At 48.6% G+C, this 14,910-nt stretch overlaps 1 protein-coding gene across 4 annotated transcripts in view; it reads left to right on the top strand.

Moving 5' to 3' along the window:
• The window catches only part of LOC144130229 (uncharacterized), a 75,110-nt gene that overhangs the window by 23,050 nt on the left and 37,150 nt on the right, over positions 1–14,910 (top strand). The window lies entirely within an intron of this gene.

Below are 14,910 nucleotides of genomic sequence, written 5' to 3'. Positions count from 1 at the left end.
ACGAGGCAAAGGCATGGTGGTGAACCGTAATAAATGGTCTGACGGCGGTCGCAAATGGAAGGTTGGAAGGAGCTAGGACGTGCTGTGTCCAAGTGCTTCTAGTTTAGATTGTCGGGTTTAATATCCTAAAGCTACTCAGCCTACTAGGGACTCTGCAGTGCAAGACTCAGAAAAATTGCTACCTTCTGAGGTTCTTTAATGCGGTCTGACATCGCACAGAACACGTGTTTCTAATTTCGCCTCTATCGGAATGCTACCGCCACTGCCTGGATATGGCTATTTCGACGATTTACGGGCTCTGCAGCGCACCTCTCCGTGGAGAGGTAGCTTTGCCTTCATGCTTTTGGAAAGCGCATGCATTTTCGCACCATTTAGCCAAAATTTGTTGGGTTAGAGCGCCCAGGGTAGTCGAGATTTCGTAGTTTTAAACAGTGATATGGTTGTTACTATTGACGGGCTAGAAATCTGCAATTGCAGTCAGTCGTGTAATCTTGATGGTTAAAAGCTCAATTATCACAAATTTTATACTGGCTTACTGACAGCCTTATTCGCTTATTCTCTAATATGTGCCGACGCTGCTACTATTTCTCCGCCCGAGCCGTCATCATATTTCAAAAGCCTATGTATATAAGTTTGTGGAAGGCGTCATTGAATCACCTCATGTCTATGTGTGTATGTTTATACCAATATGCCTCTTGCGAGGAAGGCACTATGAACCAGAAGTTATATACTTAAAAAAGTAGACTGACACATGCTTGAGAACATAAGTGTTTACTGACATTTCTCCACAGTCTTCTTCACAGTGCTACATGATTATTCCAGAGGAGTATTTATAGGGGTGGGAAAAAGGCTGCCCCAATGCGCCCGAGTTGAACCCCTAAACAAAGCTTCACAAAAGTGGCACCTACACGCTTGCTGCAATATGACTGAATGCGCAAAAGAGATTCCTGTTGCCGTACTTCGGGCATAACACAAAACGCCGCAGCGGAAACACGCACAGCACACAGCACAATATGCCAGAACACACACACGCAAACACACATTCCATTCCAGTGGAGTTTCCAACATATTCATCGTCCGCAGTGCGCGGTGCGTTGTTCAAAACATGTCGTCTTGATATGAGAAGTACTTGCTTTGATTTAAGGACGGGCTCGCGTCAGACAGATAGGCATTCGGATCCAGGAATATGGAAGCCGGTCTAATTTTCCGGGAAGAGCTATACCACATAGGAAGGGGGATATCAGACTTCCAGCCTGGTGTAAAGCAATGCCCTGACGATTATGCCAGCGGAGTCTCCCCTAGCTTTACCTAAAAATGATGGGCTTGACATTTTTACTACGGGCATGTGTAGTGATGAAAACGTACTTTGAGGGCTCATGTGTTCCATGTGCCTTCTTCCTGTCTTCGTCTTTTTTTGCGCTGTACATTTTCATCATGAGTCACCAACATGACCAGACTGCCACCTTAGTGGGGAGGTGTAAATCTGCGCAAGGGGTGATTAGGGGTGGAGGAAAGAACTGAGCCAATGTTTCAGGCTGCAACTTGCAGAATATACCTGCCTTGGGGCATTACGTCAACAGAACCCAATGACTCACCGCAGTGTGGCAGAACAGGTGTAAATAATGAACATAAAAGTAATCAATGTACAAAAGAGGGAATGGGAACGAAATTGTAAAGAGTAATTACGTAATTAAGACTGCGAAAATAACTTAAAAAGAATATAATAAAAAAAATTGAAAACAAAGCTGTTTTTTTCTCCACTGTTGTGGCTCATGAGTTATGACTAAGAACCCGCAAAAGCAGGTATTAATTACTAAATTATTAATTTAGTAATGATTTTTATTCGTTTAATAGAAATCTGAGTTTACCAGGGTTCTCGTTAAGTTCCTAGAAAGGTTTTTTAAATTCATAGATGAGATAGGACTCTCGCACTTTTCTCTCATTTTGCGTGCGAAGTTTGACTCAAGGACGGTTATTTTCAGGTTACTGAACTCTTGACCAGCAATGTTAACGTTATTCGAGCAGAGGAGATTGGGAAAAGACTCAGCGTCCGCAAGATTATTATTGAGCCGTATTTAGACGCGCCTTTCTATCTGGCCGATATATTGAAAGTTACATGTATGCCTGCCTCAGCACGGCATACCTAATTCAAGCTGTGATAACTGAAGTTTAGTTTTATTTGATGGGAAAGTAGGAGGCTGTACTGAAGGCGGTGGTTGATGGGGTCGTCCGGGCGCTGACCTGGGCAAGGATTGTTGCAGGGTGGGCAGCCCGCGCTTAAAAGAATGCTAATTTTGGATTAAGTTAAAATGTCGCGAATGTTTCTGTTTCGTCGGTACACGACCTCGGTGTCTTGTAATGATGTAGGAGACATTTCGAACAGAGGTAGAGTGTGTAAGAACTAGATTCGTGCGGCTAGAGATAAAGACGAACACAAAGGCAGGGAGGTTAACTAGGCAGCACCCAGCATGCTACTCTACACGTATGGAGGGGAACGGTGTGACAGATAGAAAGGGGAGAGAGGAAAGAGAGTTAACTTTTGCGCCTGTCTGTTGGCCATTATTACAGGATACACAGGGCACACACTGATAGTTCACAACCTTGCCCTTAGTCCTGATTCATTCAAGAACGAGAAAAGTGCCTTCACAGCTGTCCTCTGTCAGGAAGGTTTAGTCCAAGGACTCAGAATGTTCGCTTTAGTAAGGGGCGCAGGGTCTAAGTGGTGGAGTATTGCAGCCAGGAGGCCACACTCACGCTGAAACCGAGTGCAGTCACAAAGCAGGTGCTCTGTTGTTTCGTCGCACACGTAGTTCTCTCATGCAGGAGAGTCTGCCATTTGTAAACGGCACTTCCACCCACAGGCAACAAAACAGCCGATCATCGCAGCGGGAGAGGCAGGACTGAGCCTTGAGTTAAGAAAGGGATCGAGGCGGTGTAGACGGCATGCGGAGCTTCCAGGAGAACACCATGGCGCTAAAATCTCATTTCGGCCAAACATTCGCAGATGTCTTGCGTCGGCTCTTGTCAATGGTATCTGGTCAATGCTGGTACTGCCATGAGCTGATCAAGCTGCAGTGTCTGCTGCGTCGTTTGAGACGATGCCACACTGTCCAGATATCCACAGAAAGACGATGTCATGACCCTGTTCCTGTGCCTGCTGTTGAAAATGTCATATTTCAGCTACGAGTTGCTCGTGATCACCATGCCGTAAAGCCGAATTAAGACATTGCAGGGCTGTTTTTGAACCGCAGAACGCGGCCCGCTTCCTACCGGTGTATGTTGATCAATTCGAAGTTAGCTGTTTAGTACTGGCCTTTCGCGCAGGAATGGCCACAAGGCAAGTTGAACCTGTAGGTAAGACCAAACTATCTGTAGGCACATGAGAGCGGGCACTATATTCGGCATGGAGTAGTTAGAGTGTTAACTGTTTATTGGCCGGCTTCAATCGATTTTTTTGTTATGCCCGGAACACATGGCTCCAGCAGACACCACAGCGCAGAGGAGGGCCCTGACGCCGGTGTGAACTGTGATTGGATGTACGACTGGTGTGCTGCTGTAACCTTTTAAAACGCTGCGTGTGGTCTTTGTACCGCCACTGACACAAGCTGATGCTGGGAAATCCTTGTTAGACGACGTATGTGGATCCGCAGGCTGTCATAGGCTATGCACGTCAAAAGTGGGTAGCCCTGGCCGATAGCGATGGTAGCAACTGTTGATGCGCTGCGAGGGAGACCCAGGCATGTCCGATGTGCCTGACCTTGTAGAGTATGGGGAGCACGTAAATTTGTTTTGCATGTGTTAGAAAGCACGGGTGTACTGTACCGCAAAAATCCCAGAAGAGTGCTCTGTACAGCTGCAGCGTTGACTGAAACGACGAACTCCGTCATATTCCACCGAGAAATATAAGCAGGCGTGCGATAGAGATTAGCTTTTTCATTAAGAAGCTGCAATGCGTGCTCCATAATATATTCCGGTCTCTTATAATGCCTAAAAAACGACGAGAAGCATGGTAAGCAATAATATAGCCCTCGATAAGTAGCGAATATTGAGTCGTACATTTGCGTGTAATGCCACTATAGAACACTTCTCGGCTGAAACGCTCAAACCTTGCTCTCGCAGATAAGAGTAAGTTATACGGTTGCTACCCGCTGTTGTATTGCTCGCACCTGGAGACCTGTCACAGAGGACGGCTAGTTGCAGATGTCTTTGGCATACACAGAGATCTGGATGGTATTTGGTAGGTTTTCTGAGAGTACTATAAGAGCCATATTAAACAAAGTTGGGCTGAGAACTCCGAGCGGGGGAATGACCCGGTAGGTGTAATGTGCAGGTGTGGAGCCATTATCACACATGATAAAAAAATTTTCTTTAAGTCAGATAGCTCTGTATCCACCTAAACATCCGTCCACCGATTCCGACAGCCTCTAGTGCATCAAGGATAGCCTGATGTGTCACGTCATCGCAAACACCTTTGACATCAAGAAAATGTGCCGCCCACACGCGCTTCGGGCGTTTCTGTTGCTGTACTGTAGGCACAAGATCAATAGGTTCTCCACAGAGGAACCATCCAACCAGAAACTCGCCATGGCGTAAGAAAACACTTTATAGTGCTCAAGGTACCACTCAAAGCGTGTCAGAATCATTCTTTCCATGATTTTTTTCACACAAATGGGCAAAGATATTGTCCTGTATAACGACAGGTCAATCTGGGATATCCCTGTTTTTATAGCTGTACCATGCGACTGGATTTCCTCTGGGGAGGACCAACACTGTCTTGCCATGCGAAGTTGTAAAGGCTAAGCAGCTTTCCATGCGCGCCGTGTCCAAGGTGGCAGAGCGAAACATATGTCGTGCCTCCCGGCCCAGATGAAGACGAAAGATTACTTTCCACTAGGGAATCATTCCGTTCCTCACGAGCAAAGATAACATACATCGCTGAATCCTGTGATGCGGGATGAACACGCTGAGAACCCGACATAGCCACTGCACTCGCAATCGTATTGCAGAAGTCAGTTACAACTTCAACCTGGTGACAGCTTTGATGCAAAGGTAACGCATAGAAATGCTGTCTTTGCTGTGGAAGCGTTCGAAGGCGCCGCACCACCTGCCAAATCAGGGACATGGGCATTCGAGGATACACAGATGGAAAGAAGGGTTTCCAGCGCTGGTCCGCCAGCGTGTCCATTCATGGCTTGATTTTACTCTGTAAACAACGCGCCTCTCTGAGGTCTCTTAAGCATTTGGTCCATCTGTAGAAACTTTCTGCACGCCTCCAAATAGCACCTGCGTGGTCTAATTCCATATCAAATTCAATGCGCATTCTTGTCGACGTCAGGTAGCCTGTAGCAGCCTCCAGTGCTGTTGCTGTAATGTCTTCCAAATTGGAAGTTAGGGCTCCTTTGGATGCCACTTCCATATGTGTTTTAAATGCCGTCCAATCAATGTGCGCGTGTTAAGTTGGTCCGGACGCCCCAAGACCTGGAATCTTGAGGCGGGAGGGTATGTGGTCATTCCCGAGAGTCTCCAAATCACAAAACCACTGGACACGCCAGCGCAGAGACAGCGAAAGTAGCGTCAGCTCGAGGCAGCTGCATTATGAACTGCATTGCAGGTACTTCGGGCTGCCGTCATTCATTACGTAAATTTAATTACCGGAAGAAAATAAGGCCACATTCCATGCTCTGGCGTTGATTATATCAATTCCCCACAATTGGTGGAGGCCGTTCAAATCGCCGCTAATAATCTAACGAGCCCGGGTTGCTTCCATAATGGCATTCATCCTCTCCCAGTCCAATTGGGAGAAAGGGAAGACATGAGCCGCAATGAGGGTGAACTCTATGGACCCTTTTTGAATATGAAACACGCGTACTGATTTTCATTGTGAGGTGGAACACGGTAGCTGTCACCTTTTCGCGAACTTTTGCGTGCACTCCTAGGCACCCTTAGAGCGTGTTAGCGCGGTCTCAAAGGACACGCGATCTACTCAGCGTGGCAAGCTCAAAGAGACACCAGCTACACAGTGAAAAGCGGGATGGTCGTTTCATGCCCAGTTTTCGCCGGTCGCAAGCCAGAGATTGGGTCGGAGCCAAAGATTCACAAACAAAACAAAGCTCATACAGCAAAGAAACGATACAGAGCACATAAACAGTGATTTATAATACAATGCAACTCGTGGGAAGTTTATGGTTTATGGGGGTTTAACGTCCCAAAGCGACTCAGGCTATGAAAGACGCCGTAGTGAAGGGCTTCGGAAATTTCGACCACCTGGGGTTCTTCTGGGGTCGAGAAGAGAAGACGTCGGCGACAAGGCTAACGTGGACTAACACAGAGGCTATAAAAGGGCGAGTGAGAGCGAGGCATAGGGGGAAGAGCAGAGAAGCGGAGGCTCCGGCGGGTCAGGGACACTTTGGCTGGAAGAGAGCGACGCCGGCTACTGCTCCGGTGAGCTCGCGTTCTACGGCATCGCATCGTGGACTTCCTGCCGTGCCTGAGCCCGTTCCGGGGAGTCAACCGAGGACGCTGCCACCTGCTACGGCCAGGGGTGTCTCCAGCGCTGTTGCCACCCATCCGGGTGGTGCCCCCAACGCAAACAACACCGGCATCACCTCCACGGGCGCTTGGACCTGTAGCTTGTACGACGCAGCCAGCGACGCCAGCCCAAGCGCGTCAAACGCCGCCAGCAACGCCAGCCCAAGCTCGCCGAACGCCGCCTCGACGCCGGATACTGGATCCATACAACGACGCAGCCGCACCGAACCAACCATGAGCACGAACGCCGACCAAGAATAGTAGAACGCCAGTAGTAGACGCTGGTAGCAGTGTGCCCGGGTCGTGTGCATTATAGTCTTCGTATTTTGTGTGTTTTGTTAGTTTTGTGTTCTATTGCGTGTGTCACGTGGGGTGTATTAAATGTGCGTTTGTGTTGGTACACCTGTCGCCTAGTCTATTCTTTCGGTCCGAGTGTTCTCCGGGGAGATCCGTGACACTAAGCGACTGTTGATTACAGAAAAACCAGTGCTGGTATCTACGGGTGTGGTAACGTCGTGGTTGTCGGCAGCTACCAGAATTTCAGCGATAACCAGTCGGTCGTAGCGCTTCGTGGAGGCCGTCGTCTGCCGTACTGTCGCGGTGAATTTCCGGGTCTTGACTAGGTGTAGTAGCGGCGGCCCCACCCCTGGAGGACTCCGTCACTTTTCTTGCTGTGGAGACGTTCCTGTAAAATGGCCAGAGGACGACGGGCGGCTGGGTGAAGAAAACCGCCTTGGGGATGGCGATCGGGACTGGAGTTGCTGCGAGGTCGAGGGCTGCACGTTATCGGCCAGATACGGCTCGATATCCCGCGGCCGTTCACCGTAGCTCGGTCGAGGTGCGTCAGGTGCCAAACCCCTTAAACCCATTCTGCGGTACGAGCAGTGGCCGGTGGATGTAGCCGGGCTTTCCGCAGTGGTAGCAGAGCGGCTGTTTTTTAGGCTCACACCACACGTGCGTTTTGCTCATGGTGGGCCTGGACTCCTGCTGCGCGGCGGGTACAGCTGAGATTGGGCGGCGCACAGAAGGCACCGGAGCGATGGGGAAAAGGCTCGCATCACTGGCCCAAAACTTGGCAGTGCGTCGGTGTAGGTCATCGCGTAGGGCGCTAGCTGTGGAGCAAGTAGTGGTTACACGACTTGCCGGATTTCATCACGGACCACGTCCGTTACGGCAGCGGCGCGGGCTGGTAGAGCTTCGAAACGAAGTTTTCCCAGTTCCTCACGCACAAGGCTTCTCACAAGCTATCAAAGCTCCCAGGCGGGAGCTCCCTGACGTAGGCGTGCACTGGGCTGCTGCTGCTACAGTAGCCACCGTAGTGCGAACGCCTTTCCTGCAGAGAACACTCCATACTCGTTGCCTGCTTACTAAAGTTGGACATCGTTCTTGCCGGGTCACGGACTTGTCCGGCACACAAGTGCTCCTTTGCAACACGCACTGAGTGGTGTACCTTCTTGGCCTGGGGCATAGCCGGGTCTGCCCTACTGAAGAGTCGCGTCTTGTCCTCGATGAACAAGGCGACGCTCTCATTCGTCTGCTGCAACCTCGAGTGCAGTGCGATTTCAGCCTTCTCCTTCATTCGCTGGTAGTAAATGTTTTTAACAGCTCTTGGAAAAAACATCTCAATTGGTTAAGGAGCTTCGTGGTTCTCAAACTGCGTATTGGCCGCACAGAACACGTCTACATCGATGTGCTTGGGCGCACAAGACAGCAGAGAGCTCGAGAGAGGAAGAAGACAATCCTCTATCCACTTAAATCCCCAAGATGGGCAGGCTACCTCGAAGCTAAGATACCACAGGCGGGCTTGGTCTCACGGGGCGGTGACTGTTCGTATCACTAGCTTCTGATTGCTTGATTGTCTTTCGCTTTTGCAGGGCGCTTGCAGGCCGCTAGGGGCGCATTTCGACGTCCTTTCCTGGCCAGGGGAACTCCCCCTGGTCGGCCAGCCTCCCCCCTAACCAACTCCCCCTGGACGCCTTCTTTCGGAGTGGCGTCGGCACTATTCGCGTGGCCTTGGTTCCATCGGATGGTGGCGCCATTCGACTCAACAACCCGGATGCGGTTCAGACTGCGCTACAGGCGATTACGCCTCACTTCTTAAAAATCTGTGATGTCCGGCAGTACGGCAGAGGAGGCGTGGTGTGCAGGTCGGCCGACCAGGCCTGCATCATGGATTTTTTAACGTGCACAGCTTTTGGAAGCCAGTCGGTAAGCGCATTTATACAGCCGCACTTGGCGTGCTCTAAAGGTCTGGTGCGAGGGGTTGACCCACGCCTTAGCCCTAAGGAAATGCTAGAGAAACTCTCCTCCGCAGGGGTGATTTCTGTACATCGGTGCACTGGAGTCGTCGAGGAAACAAAACTTCCAACTGAAACGGTAATTGCCACTTTTGCGGGTCTCTCCTGTCCATCTGAGTTGAAGGTGTGGCCCCTGGTTTTCAGGGTCGATCCGTATTCTTCAAGTCCACTTCAATGCCGCAACTGCTGGAGGTTTGGCCACAGCGCGAACGCCTGCAAGTCGAGCTCAAGGTGCAGTGTGTGTGGTGGTAATCATGACCATGAAGGAAGGTGTTCAAAAGATGAGATGTGTTGCTTGTGCAGCGGTAGTCACTCCGCCACATATTCTATTTGTCCTGCAAGGGCTGAGGAGGTTAAGGTGCTGGAAGTGTTAGAAAAGCGCCGGTGCTCAAGGCGCGAGGCTATGGCTTTTGTTAAGGAAAGGATGTACGGGTACTCAAGTGTGGCAGCACGGCAGACGACTGCGGTTGTGGATTCAAGCCTGTCAGATGCGATTGCTACAGCGGTTGAAAAGGCAATGGCCAAGGTCATGGATCGGCTAGTGAATTCAGTAACAGAGTGCATATCGCAAGTCATGATGGCGCAAATGACCTGTTCAATAATGACCTCCAATGCTGCGTTGAAGTCATCCGTGGATCCTGCAGTACCTACTGAACTCAGTGCGGAGACGCCTTCCCTTGTTTCAATGCAGCCGCAAAAAGAGCGCACGCCTCCAACTCATGTAGCTGATGGGTGTGTTGAGCTGATGGAGCTCGATGCTCGAGCTCAGAAACGTAGCCGGTCTCCTTTGGCCGTTGCTGGTCCGTCTAGCTCCCCTCAATCCAAAACAAAAAAGAGTAATTCAGGAAAAACTGGTCACCACAGCATTTTGGAAAAGGCAGTTGCTGCTGCAGATCGCTCGGCAGAATAGGGTCTCTGAGAGTGCTGCAGTGGAACTGCCGTTCCATTCAATCAGCCTTCACTGATTTAGTAACTCTTTCAAATCGATTTTCTCCTCATGTCATTGCACTTCAAGAAACCTGGTTGTCGAAAGAGTTTTCATTTCAAATGGAACATTATCGAATTTTTAGAATGGACCGCCCATCAGTGGGGGGCGGTTTGCTTCTGCTGGTTTCATCCAGATTCTGTCACAAGGCACGATTGGTGTTTCAGCGCGTGGACGCTCATTGCGAAATTCAGGCAGTGGATCTTTCAGTTCCTGGTTTCCATCCCATTACTGTCGCAAATGTATATTTTCCATCTGGGGTTCATGACACACGGCCATTAGATTCCTTACTCTCTGTCAGCAGATCACATGTGTTGCTTGTTGGGGATTTCAATTCGCATCACTTGACTTGGGGTTATCGAACAGACCAGTGCGGTTTGCGTTTATGGGATTGGGCTTGTGTGAATAACCTAAACTGTCATAACTCGGGTTTTCCGACCTTTCTCCGTGGGCACTCCTGATCAGCATTGGATTTAACGTTTTCAACCCCAGGGGTAGCAGTTTCCTCCTGGACTCCGGTTGACTCTGCAACAGTGACCATTTCCCACTCACTTTTGACATGGTGTGTCCGAAGACTTCTATCGGCGGATTCAGTTGCACCCTAGTCGATTACAACAAGTTCAAAAGTTCACTCAGTTCAGAACTACACTCTTTGCCGAATTTGTCTCAGGAGAGCAGGGTGTTAGGCTTATGCTCTATTTTAGATCGGGTACGGAGGCAATCGGAGTTTACAGTGTGCGATAGCATAGGCACTTCTCTGAGCCCTTGGTGGAATGCAGAATGTTCAAAGGATTATAGGCGGCGCAAGGCAGCCTGGAAGAAACTTATCCATAATCAATGTCCCCGGAATTGGATCGATTATAAGTTTCTTACAGCTACCTTCAAGCGCACAGTCGCTAGGGCAAAAGAAAAATATGATGAAGAGAATTATGACCATCTATCAAAATCTAATAACAGACAAGCCTTGTTTCGCTTTCCGAGGTCAAGGAACAGGCTGCCACCGCCTCACAACATTCCCTCTAATGTGCTGACTCCAGTAGAGCTTGCCAGGTCATTAGAAGAAATTGGCAAAGGCTTGGAACACCATTTTTCGGCTGCGCTCTCTCGCCCACAACTGCTTGGGAATCACTATGATGATTTCCTTAATGTCTCGGTTTCTGAGCTCTCCTAGGTGATAAATCGGTTACCTTCTGCAGCTCCTGGTCCTGACCGTGTCACCTCTGCGATGATTAAAATACTGTTCGACGAATCCCCCAATGCTATATTGGAGCTCTATTAGAACCCCATGGATCCCGGATGTATGGCGTGTTTCCAAAATTATCCCGGTGCTTAAAAAGACAGGCGGAGGGTTGGTCTTAGACAACATTCGACCAATTTCATTGACATCGAATCTGGTGAAATTGCTTGAACGCGTGCTGTATGGACGAATCATGCCCATCATTACTGAAAAGGGACTACTTAACCCCTGTCAGATTGGTTTCAAGCCTGGGTGCTCTTTATGGTGTGCGCATACTGACCTCGAAAGCCGTGTCCGACTAGCGCGCCGGCGTCGACAGTATGCTGCGCTGGTAACTCTAGACATCTCGAAAGCATATGACAGTGTCGAACATGGGCCTCTGATGTACCGACTACGGGCTCTGGGCTTGCCCAGTTATTTTGTGGAATGGGTGTCAGCTTTCCTGGCTGACAGAGAATTTTATTGTTGTCAACGCAGAGTTTCTACAAGGAAATTTCATCAATCTAGAGGTGGGCCTCAAGGTGCAGTTCTCTCCCCTGTTCTATTCAACCTCTTACTCAGTTGATTCCGACTTCCCCTGACGTGACTAAGTACGTGTATGCAGACGATATAGTTTTCTTTGCTGCTGCGAGTGATTTACATTCTGTGTATATGGTTTTACAGTCATATTTAAATTCCCTTGATCGATGGTTATCTGAATTACACTTAAGTCTTAATGTAAACAAGTGCGCTTTGTTACCTTTTCCGGTTACTCAACAGGTACACATTTCATTGTCTTATTGTCATCATGTCATTCCTCAGGTATGTTCCCTAAAGTATCTCGGGGTAACTCATGACTCCTCTCTCTCTTGGCGGTCACATATAGATCAGGTTGCTGCGAAAGAAATTCAGGCGGTAGGCCTTCTGCGAAGGATGAGTAGCCCTCGCTGCGGTATGCGCAGACATTCTCTTCTGCTGATTTACAAAATGTATATCCGGCCAATCTTGGAATTCGGTTGCGTTTTGTTTTCTGGAGCAGCTGCATACAAACTGCGCCCACTTCTGCTCTTAGAGCGAGAAGCTCTGCACCTGTGTTTGGGTCTCCCTAAATACGTGGCAAACAATGTTTTGTATCTGGAAGCGCGGGTGCCGTCTCTTACTGCAAGGTTTCGCCTTTTGACAGTACGACCGTTTTTAAAGTTTTGCGACTCGGAGCAGCATGCATCCGAGTTGATCTTCCTAGGGCAGCGAGCGGAGTTCTTGCGTGTCGGATGGTCTCGCCTTCAAACTCCCCAAATCTGTTTCGTTGAATCTTTGCTGGTCCCACTCAACGTGCGAATACCTGAAATTGTTCCGGTGCGGTCCATCCCCGCAACGGTGTCTATCATCTACGATGACATTTATCCATGTAATGCAAACTTACTGCCTTTCTCATGGTTAAATGGTATGCTGCAGGGTTATTTGTCGACCTTCAGCTCACATGTTGCAATTGTGACTGATGGCTCGGTGTGTGCAGAAGAGGCAGGTGTAGGTATTTACTCACAGTCCCTTGACTGGTCTTTTCCTCTCCGTCTCCAAGATTTCACTCCTATCTATCTGGCTGAGTTTCTAGTAGTGGTTCTCGCTCTGCGCAAGGTACCAATTTCTTTATCAGCAGTAATAATAATTACGGACTCGTTATCTTTATGCATTTCCCTCTCGGCGTCCACTGAATCGCAGCTCTTTCGGATACTAAAATTCCTGATCCCTCCACACATCACATAAATTCGATTTCTTTGGGTTCCTGGGCACAGGGGTGTTCTAATAAATGAATCAGCTGATGCTTTAGCGAAGTCAGCCCTGAGTGGACCGATTGTTGACCCGCTTCCAACAGCTGCTTACATCACGGCGGCACGCTTTCGACGGTACACTGTAATGAACGAATTGGGCGCATCAGCGCTTGCTTCCTTGGACGACTTCCAGCACCTACTGTTCCCTTGGAGAAGCTCAGTCTGGCGATCGCGCAATCTTGAAGTTTCCTTCACGAGGCTTCGTTGCCGGGTGCCGCAACTAAATTTTTACCTCTACAGGCCTGGTCTGGCGATCTCCCCATTGTGTCCGTATTGTGCGGAGCCGGAAACAATAGAGCACTTTATTCTTTTTTGCCGTCGCTACTCATCGACTAGGAGGTGACTATTAGAAGTTCCAATACAGAATCTCAGTTTGCGCCTGTCTTCTGCGGTTGTTCTGTCTCTTGACACTTCTATGCTTGGCCACACCAATGGGAATGTTTGCTCTGCCGTTCAAAATTATCTCCTAGAATCAAAACGTCTACCATCATGAGCTTTCGTCCTGCCCATCCCATTATCAGCTTCTGTATTTCGGTTTTTACAACCACTTATAGTAATCCCTGCCCCTTCTTTGCCTAAATTTTAAATTGTATCACCCCCCTAACCTCCTGCAACCACCTCGGCTACGGAAACTGTGCGATCCAAATTTTGGTAGGTCATCCCATGCTTGCCACATGCAACTGGTCATTTAAATAGTCACCGCCTGGTTATGGCCAATCCCCCTTGTGGGTATGTGCCATCGTGTGAGGTCAACAACAACAACAACAACAACAAGATTTGCCAAATAGCAGGTCGTACAGTGCGGCAGCGCCAAGGCGCCACTGGAGAGGTTTGTACTGAAGCAATATAAGACGTTTTCCTTGTGGTGCTCATAGATAGAATATTAATACGGTGATGTGTTTTTAAAGACAACTGATAACAAAGCAGAAGAAAAAACACATGTCGCCGGTGGGATCTGAAACGTCAAACTCCAAACTTCGCGTCTGGTGCTCTACCAACTAGGCTATAGCGACGTTGTTCAATACTTTGCTTTCCGGGGCACTTATGTGTAGTGTAAACGAGCCTAGAGGGTGCTCACCTTCGTCTATAGCAGTGCACTACGTAATACGCCCTGTATTGCCGCGAGTGTCAAGTAGTGACGGTCCAACGGTGAGATTGAAAGCTGTGCGAAAACCCTGTTATGCTATTACGACATCAAGACTGCCAGAATCGAGGCCCTGGTTGGCTATTGAGCTGACAACGGAATGCAAATGAGAGGATTGCTATGATATACATAATAAGTTAGAAATTTATTATTATTTATCCTGCCTGCTAGTTAGCACATCGTGCATATTCTGAACCGCTACTCTCCCTACAATGCCGTTCGAAAAAAGTGCTGATTAAAAAAAGCGCCTATTTTAGAAACTGCAGAACAGATTACATGAACCACATTACTTATATATAATATCTTTTATTCGCATCAATTGGTACACTACATGCTCAAGCCCGCATTAGCGTTGCTGCTCGTGTGCTGGGTTAGGCATGCGAGGTGTAAAGAACATGATACATCAGTTAGGAAAAAAATTGAAAGTGAAACGAAATTAAAATGCAGTAACTACTTGCAAGATGTTGAAACGAACAAACAAACAAAATACCATTCAATATTATGCAAGTGATGTCACCTCCTGCATGGTGACGTCATTTACCTCCAGCCAACAGGATTGCGCCGGCCTGGTGTAGTCACCTTCAGGCAATAGGCAAATTTTATGACTCAGAAGACTTTTTTGGCCCCATGGAGCTTTTAATGAAGTCGCATTATTACCACCTGCTTTTTTGTACTTGTCTAACAAATTGAAATGTGGATAGCTGGGCAAGTAGGTGTTAGATAACTGTGGTGCTACAGCGCGACAGAGACAAGCGACAGCCATCTCTCTGTGTCGTCTTCTGCTTTTGACTTTCGTTGGTTTCATGTTGTACATTCCACAATGGGTGTCCATCGCAGCATAGCGCCCATTCGTTTACAACAGCTGCTATTGGATATTTACCTGCAATAGCAAGGGAGCACAAGCCGGCTGT

This window comes from Amblyomma americanum, chromosome 4 (assembly GCF_052857255.1).
Source record: "Amblyomma americanum isolate KBUSLIRL-KWMA chromosome 4, ASM5285725v1, whole genome shotgun sequence".
NCBI classification, from domain to species: Eukaryota; Metazoa; Arthropoda; class Arachnida; order Ixodida; family Ixodidae; genus Amblyomma; species Amblyomma americanum.
The sequence above is the reverse complement of the archived record's forward strand: the minus strand, read 5'-3'. Positions and strand labels throughout refer to the sequence as shown.